This window comes from Girardinichthys multiradiatus, chromosome 2 (assembly GCF_021462225.1).
Source record: "Girardinichthys multiradiatus isolate DD_20200921_A chromosome 2, DD_fGirMul_XY1, whole genome shotgun sequence".
NCBI lineage: Eukaryota > Metazoa > Chordata > Actinopteri > Cyprinodontiformes > Goodeidae > Girardinichthys > Girardinichthys multiradiatus.
The window spans coordinates 40,698,778-40,708,887 of NC_061795.1; positions in this window are offsets into that span (position 1 = coordinate 40,698,778).

A 10,110-nucleotide genomic window follows, 5' to 3' on the forward strand; every position below is an offset into this window, starting at 1 on the left:
GTAAACATGCTTATGACCACCAGAGGGAGGCAGACACCCACAGACTATTAAAAGCAGTTCTGAGGAAAATGCTGATTGTCACCGCTTCAAAAACATATTTGAAGATAACTGGCAATGAGAACCTGCAAGACAGAGAAATTATTAGAAAATAATCCAGACTGATGGATGTTTATCTCTCTTCTTTTATTAAGAAGATTTTATTCTGTCTGTCTGTCTGTCTGTCTGTCTGTCTGTCTGTCTGTCTGTCTGTCTGTCTGTCTGTCTGTCTGTCTGTCTGTCTGAGCCTAACCCAGGTTTTTATTACTATTTGTCCAGAATCAAAATATCAAAAATATAAGACTGCTGATCTTTCCAGTAAAGCCGCAGGACAGTCCTCATGCTCCATATGGTATTTTGGATCATTTAATGACTCAAGGATGCATGCTTGTGTGTTGTTATATATATCCTTCACGGTTTTAATCTTTCTTTCTTATCAAAATATTTTCATATTCCTAAGTTTGTTTATTTTCTCTGTGTTTATTTTCATTCTATTGTACTGTGATTTGTCCATTGATGTTTGTGTGTTTTAAGCACATTGTTTTTTTTTAGGACTTTTTGAAAAGATAACACTGACACTTCAACATTTCATTGTTCTTTTGCAGCAGTAAGTGACTTTTTAGCTCCTTATGGGTTGCTGTTTTTCCTCTGGGTGGGTGATGTACAGGAGACTTGACAGATCCATTAATCTCTCAAGCCTCAAGCAGCTTGGATTCTGTGCATAGCCAGTATTCCTTCAGACTCTGGGGCCTTCATTTTCAAATATAATGCAAAATTTACTTTGATCTGAAAAGAGGACCTTGGGCAACTGAACAACAGTCTACTGTCATTTTTCTCCCTAGCCCAGGTAAGACATTTTTGTCATCTCTGGTTTAGACGTGTCTATTGGAATCTATATCATGGATATGTCTGTGTGTTTTGGCTCTTGAAGCATTGAACGGAGTAGCAGTACACATTCTTTGAATCTTCCCAAAACGTTTTGAATGGAATTTGCTTCACAATCTGTTTGTGGCTATCCCTGTTGGTTACACCTTCTTCTTCTACTTTTTTCCTTCCACTCAACTTTCCATTAGTATGCTTAGGTACAGCTCTCTTTTTTTTTAGCAGTGGCATTTTATATCTTACACTCTTTGTGGAGGATGTCAGTCTTTACCATGACATAATTATGTAATAAAATCCTTTAATTGGTCTTATATTGTATTAAAATTTTCTGAGAAACTGAGTTTTTGGGTTTTCATTAGTTGTGAGCCATAATCACAACAGAACTAAATGCCTATTCACTTTTAATGTAGTAATTTAGTATATGAGTCTTAGTTTTTAAGATAATTACTTAAATAAACTTACGTTTTGATGATAATCAGATTTTTTATGATTGACTTGCATGTTACTGCATTGTGTTGTCTTCAGATAAGCTGGTTGAATATGGTTTAAGTCCAAAGCACTGGAAAACATCCCTGGAAAGCTTTAACAGACTCCGAGTAAATACATCAACTGCATTGCTAGTCCAGGTGCATTGTGTTTGTGAAATTAATCTTATCTTGACTTTGGTCAGCTTGTCTTCCTAGTGCTAATCCTTTCAGTTGTCATGAGGGAGGTTGATGTTAAAGACAGTAAAAACCCTCCAGATTTTACCCAGAACAGCAGCTTTTCGCCAGCAGTTTACCCCAACATCTCTGTGTGTGTGTGTGTGTGTGTGTGTGTACAAGAGCCCTGGAAGGCAATGCTGTCTCAGCTATCTGTGCACTTTTGGCCCTACCGCTGTAATGGCTGCAATGTTTAAAACCCTTTATATGTGTGCTTGATTCCTCTAGCCTGTAATTAATGCCTAATCTCTCTAAGTCAAACAAATGGGAATTAAAAGAGCATGATACTCAGCAGCAGATCAGAAAAGGATTTCACGGTTTACACGGCTCAGAGCAATTAGATCACACACACTGAGGAGTTTCGAGAGTAAAATTAGTGCATGAATAACTCTCACAAAGCTTGTTCGCTATTGTCTCAGTCAAGCCTGTGTCAAATCTAGCTTTTATCTTTGTTTTCAGGGCGCTGTGTTACAGATTGCTGAGCTCTTTTCTTTTGGTGCTTCCTTTGTCTGTAAAGAAGTGGAGGATGGATGGTGGTTTTCTGGAAGCAGTAGACCAAGAGAAGAGGCTATTTAGCTAGTGTTAAGTTTGGATAGGCGCTGGGCAACTATTATAAGAGTCTTATCTGCTAATAAGAAAAAGAAGGCACTGTAATTATGGCTTTGTGTGCAGTAGAGGATTGGGCAGGCAGCAGTGAAATGATTCTCATGTGCATTTGCTGCTCTTGTTTACTCTTGTTCCCCTTAAAATGCAGTGTGTTACCTTGATAAAATCCAACCATAAAAACAGTTAAAAGAGTTATGAATAATAATCAGCGGCATGGCACTATTGCACAGTTACCTATGTATTTAGAAGATACTGCTCAGGGAAAGAAGCTGTTCTTTAACTGTGTAATGTGTTTTTAAAGTGCAGCATCTCCTCCCAGATGGCAGGGGGACAAACGGTGAATGCCTCTGGCGAGTTATATCAGCACTAATAGTCTTGCCTTTCACTGCAACTGGTCAGCTTATACTTTGTCCAAGGATGGCAGTGTAACCCCAGTGACCCTTTGTGCTGTGCTTATTTCCCAGACATGGTCCCACCTATTTTCCTCTGTGTAGCTTCCATACCACACAGTACAACAGTGGCAGATAAAGGTTCCTGAGCAGCTGAGGTGGCAGACCAGCCTATTACAGCGTTCTCAGAAAGGAAAGGATTTGCTAACTGTTCTTCAGAAGGCAAGAGGTGTTTATTGACCATGTCAGATCCTCACTGATGTGAACACCCAGGAACTTAATGGAGCCAACCCCTTCTGCCTCCTCCTCCTTGACGGTCAACAGACTTTTTGTATTCCTCCTAATCCTCTGAAAGTCCACAATAACCTCAGCATCAAGAAAACTTGATCTGAACAGCCAAGATGTGGGAGTGGGGCAGCTTTGTATGCCCCTGGAATATTTGTATACATTTGATCCAGGACATGTTTGTCTCTGGAAGGAAAGAATAAATTTTTTGGAATAGAATTGGCAGTGCTGGTTGATGCGGGTTAGCTTTTAGCCTAGCATGGATACCACTCCGCTTGCCCCGCTTCTGTGTCCTCATACTACGTCACATCCAGCACCTTCTCAGCAGAAAGAAATTATCTTCGGGCTATAATAATGTTGAATTTCCATGGTATGGAATCCGTATTTCCAGGATTATTATTCTAGGGCTGTGCTCCTATCTGAAGGAGTTTATAACATATATGAACCTCAGCTTCCCTAACAACTAAGTCCAACATAAAGTACACAACACTGCAGTGAAGCAGGGAGCATTGAGCTGCTGCATCCATGAGCACTGCCATTCAGACTACTTTACAGAGTTTAGCATACCTTAACTTAACATATATTGTTTTAGTTTACCATACCTTTCCATAGCCCAATTAACTTAGATTAGCTTAGTTTACATTATCATATTTCCCCTACTTTAGCTTCCCTTCATTGGCTCCCTGTTAAATCCAGAATATAATTTAAAATTCTCCTCCTCACATATAAAGTCCTTAATGATTTGGCTCTATCATACATCAGAGATCTGATGGTTCCATACGTTCCTAACAGAGCACTTCGTTCTCAGACTGCAGGTTTACTGGTGGTTCTTAGAGTCTCTAGAACTAGAATGGGAGGCAGATCCTTTAGTTATCAGGCTCCTCTCCTGTGGAACCAGCTCCCATTTTTAGTCCGTGAGGCAGACACCCTGTGTCTACCTGTGACAACTTAATGCTCACCCTTTACCAATGATCCACATTGCCCTGTCTTTCAGTGTTTAACCCTTTCTCTCTCCTAGACATGGCTACTGACTGAGCTTCTACTGTGACTAACTCTGTGCTCTCTTTCAGACTCTAACCTTGAAAACTTTTTAGATGAAATGACTAAAGGAGCTACATCCATTAACATTGACTTTTCCTTCCCATAGAAAGTACTCCTGGATCAGTGCTTCTGTGTTCTTTTTGTGTCTCTGCTCTGTTCTCTCAAACCCCCAGTCGGTCGTGGCAGATGGCCGCTCACACTGAGCCTGGTTCTGCTGGAGGTTTCTTCCTGTTAAAAGGGAGTTTTTCCTCTCCACTGTCGCTACATGCATGCTCAGTCTGAGGGATTGCTGCAAAGACAACGCCAGTGACTGTCCACTGTCTCTACATGCTCATCCAGGAGGAGGGAATGCTGCAAGTCACTGACTGGATGCAATCTGGTGGGTTTCCTTTGATAGATAGAAAAACCTTTTATTCAATTTGAATAAATAACTGAATCTGACTGCACTGTTCAATGGTTACGATTAATTGGAATGTATGTACCTGACTTTTGTGAAGTGCCTTGAGACAACATGTGTTGTGAATTGGTGCTATATAAATAAACTGAATTGAAACTGAATTGATTTGAACCTTTCATTAGCAAAAAAACCAAACTTTTTTAGTTTCACTTAGGTAAGCTTACTGTAGTTTAAGTTGCTATATGAAAATTACAACAAGCAAAGATGACCCTGTATCAATTCTACTGGATTTTCTCACTTTCTTCCAAAACAAGTTTCTGATTTACAACGTCATTAGGTTCACTTTTCCACTTTCCTTGTTTGTGCACACTGCACAGTATGCTGAGATAGTTTAATCCCTTGACGCAAAATGGCAGAAATGGCAGTACAAAGAGTAACTCCTTTAGAAAACCTGGAAAACAATAACACTTTGTTATTAAAAGTACAATACACTTCAAACTGTTTATTGTCATTGTTTATTCAAAAATCCATTTTCTATAACCCTTCAATTCATATGGTCAACTGGGCTTGAAAGGAAAGAGCTAGTACCTATGTTCAGCAGTCAATAGGTGAGAGGTAAGGGATACCTATGATAGGCTGCCAGATCTTCACGGGATAACACAGAAACAAAAAAACATTCATACTATGATTTACTTTATGCCGTCATTAAGAAAAACCTGGTGTTGTCCTACCACCTTATCAGAGCTTACATTTCTGTCAGGGGTGTAGCAGATTTGATATAACTGTTTAAAAACTCACTTTGACTTATGTAAAGACTGGACAGAACAGTTCTGCCCTGCAATGAAATAGAAAAACAAAACCATAAAGAAATTTCTGGTCAACGGAAGCAGTCTATATACTCTGAAAAGCACAACTAGAATGTGGGTGTGTTGAACAAAGAGAGAGAATGCAACAAGTGCAAAAACACAGAACTGACAGAAAAGAAGAAGAAAAGCTTGGATTTAGCTAAAATAAAAGATAAAGATAAAGATAAAGGCATATAGTAACTGAACGCAGAAAAGAAACTTTATTGTGGCAAAGAGCATAAGAAAACCTAGACAAACAAAAAAACACAAGACAAAAATGTCTTAACAGCGTTATTGAACCATAGGATAAGATAAGATAGACTTTATTGATCTCGCAATGGAGAAATCAGCTTGCTACAGCAGCTTTTAGTAACACACTAGTTATGGAAGTTGTGATAAATGTGCAATCAAAGAAGAACAAGATAGATGTACAAAAACAAGTAGTAACAATAGAATAAAATAAAATAACTAAAATATAATAAGAAAGGGTGTTTAGTTTTTTTGCAGATCAGAAGTACTGTTAAAGATTTTTACTTTCCATGCTGGACTCATTCTTGCTTCAGAAAACAGCTCCTGAAACAAAACTGTCAAATTCAAAGCAGCCACCTCGGATTTGAGTTATCTCAGTAATCCTTCCGGCTTCAAACTTCCTCACTCCTCCTCACTCTTAAGTCTGTGTGGGCCATTCTGTCAATAGTTCTGCTTTATAAGGTCTCTCCATAGTGCACAGCTCAAACTCTCAATGCAACACCATGCCCCTTCTAGCTAAACCCTCATGAGCAGGTTTCTTCTGCAGAAAGTATCCACAAGTTTAAATCTCAATGTCCTGTCATGACCCTCACAGATAACTGAAGCAGCTCTGTGTATGGCCTGGAAAGTACACAGAGACAAGTCAACTTCATGCTTCTCTCTGCTCCAATCAAACACACCCCTGACAGCGGCACGGCGAGGATAAAAACCAGAATGCAATATATTTTTATTTAGCAGTTAACTTTATACAGTTCTCAGAGGAGATTTAAATACTTTGTCTTCATCTCATGTGACTTTTTCAAAAAACAACCAGATTATAGCACTTGCATACAAGAATTTTGAAGTTCTGATAAAACTGTAAACATCTCCCATTTTGTAACCGTGTCTTGATCAGATTAGTTTAACCAGTCTACGATTGGATTGTGTCCCTGTCTACTTTTACAAAGTTATTTTTTTACAAGTCAAGACGAGTAACAGCTGTGGCTGTATAACCCTCTCAGTTGCTCTAAGCTTTCCATCATAAATACAATAATTTACCAGTAGATGGCACTGTGCAATACACTTGGAAAGACTGAAAACCTTAAAAATTTGCGTTTAAACGTTGATATAAAGCATGCAGTAGTTTAATGAGGATTACATTATATCAAATGTTTTATCTAAATTTTCTCTGGGTAATGGCCGGCACAAAAACACTTTGCACGAACTTCAGAAGAAGTTATTATCTTGTGTCATTATCCACTGAATCTTAGTAGGGGTGTAACTCTGCAGAGTTATAAGTAGCAAAGTCACTGACAGAAATTATGTGCATTAAGTTCTAAGTGGCTAAATTGAGACAGAAATAACTTCTGATAGCACACAACTGTGTTTGGAAGACAAATGAGGCACTTTTTGCAGAAGTCCGGTTGAACCCTTTCAGCTGACCTCATCAGCTTTCACACAGAACTTCTTGGCCATCACTCAACACACCCCGCTTGCCTGACTTTGTGTTACTGCCAATCTATCTGCTCCTGACAGCCCCGTATAAAACAGCCATATTTTTCCATGATGTCCCTGAGGGGCTGCCTCTCTCCTCCATCCAAGCTCATGCATTCTGCTTTCATTTGTCACTCCTCTGTTCCTCCACCTCTCTCCATTTATCAACATTTTATTTTCTCCTTCTGTACATGTGCAGCCAGTGTTCTGACACCAATGCCGGGGTGTGATCATGGTAATTGGTGTCAGATTATTACTTCTCATTACCTCATACACTGACATGATTTCAAAGACCCAAAGAAGTTCGAAGGTTGAATTAATAACAAATCAGTGACAGTAATTTTGTGTGACATTACAACAGGTGAAAATCAGCCTATAATTTAGAATCTATTTAATGTTCAAAAAGGGTTATTTGATCATTTAGGTGTTTTTTGAAAATTATTGCAATGGACATGCTAAAGTAATTGAGCAGCCAATGCAGAGACACAATCCATCTGAGCTGCAAATGTTTGCATTAAATATTAAAGTTTCCACAAATATAAACAAATTTGATTTCAGGGGAATAAAACGTAATTTTAAACATGGACGTTTGAAATAAGACATTTGATTTAACAAGCTTGAAGCTGATGGAAGAGGTACTCTTTTCCACATTTGCATTACGTTTTCTGTCACAACACTAGTTTGTCAGGATTAAAGTGCAGAAGAAAAACAGTCATTTGCATGAGCACAGAGAGAAGACATGCCCTCTATTGCTGCTGAAGCTGTAAATGAAAAACAAAAACAGAACACACCTACACTCTACAGCTGAAGTGTGTCTGTGAGGTGAAGAGAAATAGAAACTGAAAGTATTATGAAGAAAAAACGTTTCTGTCTCAAGTAATCACTACAGGAGTATGAGCACCTTTGGTCATATTGCAGCGCTGGGAAAAAGTATTTGCTCCCTCACAGATTTCATCAAGTTTTGCTTTTTTGGCTTTTAAATTCTTTGGATCATCAAACAAACTTGAATACCACACAAAAATATTTTAATTTATTAAGGGAATAAAAGCTATTCATACGTGAAATATTTTATGTGAAAAAGTAAAACCCCCCTGAACCATCAAGCCTAAACAATCAGGCGTTCGTAACAAATGGTAGGAATCTTTTATATTGCTCTGCAAGAATTTTGGCCCACTCATCTTTGGACTGTTTTTTATTATTTTGCAACAGTATTGCAAATGAATTTAAATCCAGACTTTGACTAGGCCACTCCAAAACCTTAATATAGTTTTTTTGAGACATTCAGACCTGGATTTGATGGTTTACTTTACATAACTCGAGTGCGCTTGAGCTCAATGTCACAAATTGCTGTTGTTCTGGGTTCTTTTATGAGCTTTTTTGTACACATTTGACCTTGCTTCAAAACTCTTGGCCTGTAGTGTAAATCTTCCTATTTAATACTTTAAATTTATTTTATACACCGTTAGACATAAATTAACATGCATTTTATATAGACAAGGAACTAAGAAAGTCAGCATAAGGAATGAACTCATGAAAAGACCCTGATGACAATAATAAACAACACTAAAATGATCTTAATAGAAACACAGATGAGGACCACAACACAAAGTGTTTGGATCTTCCCATTGTGGTGGCTTGTTGGAACTGTGTGAAAGATTGGGCTGAAAAAAGAAATCTCAAAGAAAAGTCTTTTAGCTCACCTGTGCCCTCATATGGATTTTGCTTCAGTATCCTGAATGGTAAACTCAGGTTGTCCGAGTGTGATAATGTCCGTTCAGCTGATTGATCTGAGTCAGAGGCAATTTTAGAGCTGAAAAACATGAGATTACCCATCAGAGAGAGTATTCCTCACCTCCATTAATAGATCAGCTTTATAAACCAATGTCTTGTGATTCTGCGAAGGAGTTTTTTGAGATGATCCACCATAATGAAAACTGCAGCAATTTAAGCGTGAGTTTGGCTAAATGTTTTACCTGGGCTTGTCAAACAAGCTGCTGATGGCCTTTATTTTGTAAATTTATCCACAACAAATGGTGGGGTGGGAGATAGGGCAAGACATGCAGCAAAGGTCAAAGGGCCAACGTAACCTCCGTACATGTGTCACACCAGAAGACTTGAGAGTGGGTTGGAGGTTCACCTTTCAGAAGGACGTTTACATACATAAAACCATACAACCAGAGCTACAGTAAAATACTTTGGATCAAAGCATTTTAATGTGTTAGAATGACTCAATCATGGTCCAGACCGAGATCAAATTAATCATCTTTTGCAAGACTGCAATGTGGTTGCTCAATATCCAATCTGGCTGAGTGTTTTACAAAGAAGAATGGGTAAATATTATTGTTGATGTATTGAAATTGGTGGAGACATACCCTGAAAGAATTTTTGTTGTAATTGCAGCAAAAGGTGGTCCTGCACAGTATAGACTCATGGAGACAGAAAACTAATCACACAGCACTTTGCATTTTTCAATCCGTTAAAACCTTAAAGCCATTACTCATTTCTTCCACTTAACAATCACGTGCCACTTTTGTTGATCTATTAAATTAAAATCCTGAAAAAATATTTTAAAATTTGAGAATGTAATGCACGGCTCTGTAAATTGCAAATCTGTCCCAAAAGAATCTCAAGTATCTTAATTTTAACAAACAGTCATCCAGTCATCCAGCTAACATGAAGTTAAACAGCAGATGTAATTATTTAGTCGAAAGTATGAGCTGTTTCTTCTTAATTAAAGTATTCCTCCTCTTTTATGTGGCTTTGTTGTATGAGTTGAGCAAGTCTCCATTTTGTGTTTTCCACATTGCAAAGTCAATCATACTGACCAAAGAAAAATGACTCCAACAGCCAGCTGAGAAGAGAAACAAGCAACTGCTGCCAGTAATGAGGAATTTATTACAGCAGAGGGTGGCTTTTTTATGAGTGTGCACTAAAAGGTAGCACAAACAAACATTCAGATGGATTAAGAGAGGAAACGAGGCCCCATAATTGCAGGAAGGAAGTCAATGAATTCCTCCAGAAGGACCAAAGAGAATTACATCCCGCTGGCACGGATTTCCCCCCTGAACCACATGAACTCTGTCCTTCTTTTTTCATCTCTGTCCCCACTGGTGTTTCTGTTCACTGTTCTTTCTCAGACTGAGCCGTTGTCCGTAATTCACTTTGCAGCTCCTCTCCCATCTCCCTTACGTGTCTTTCTCTCCCAT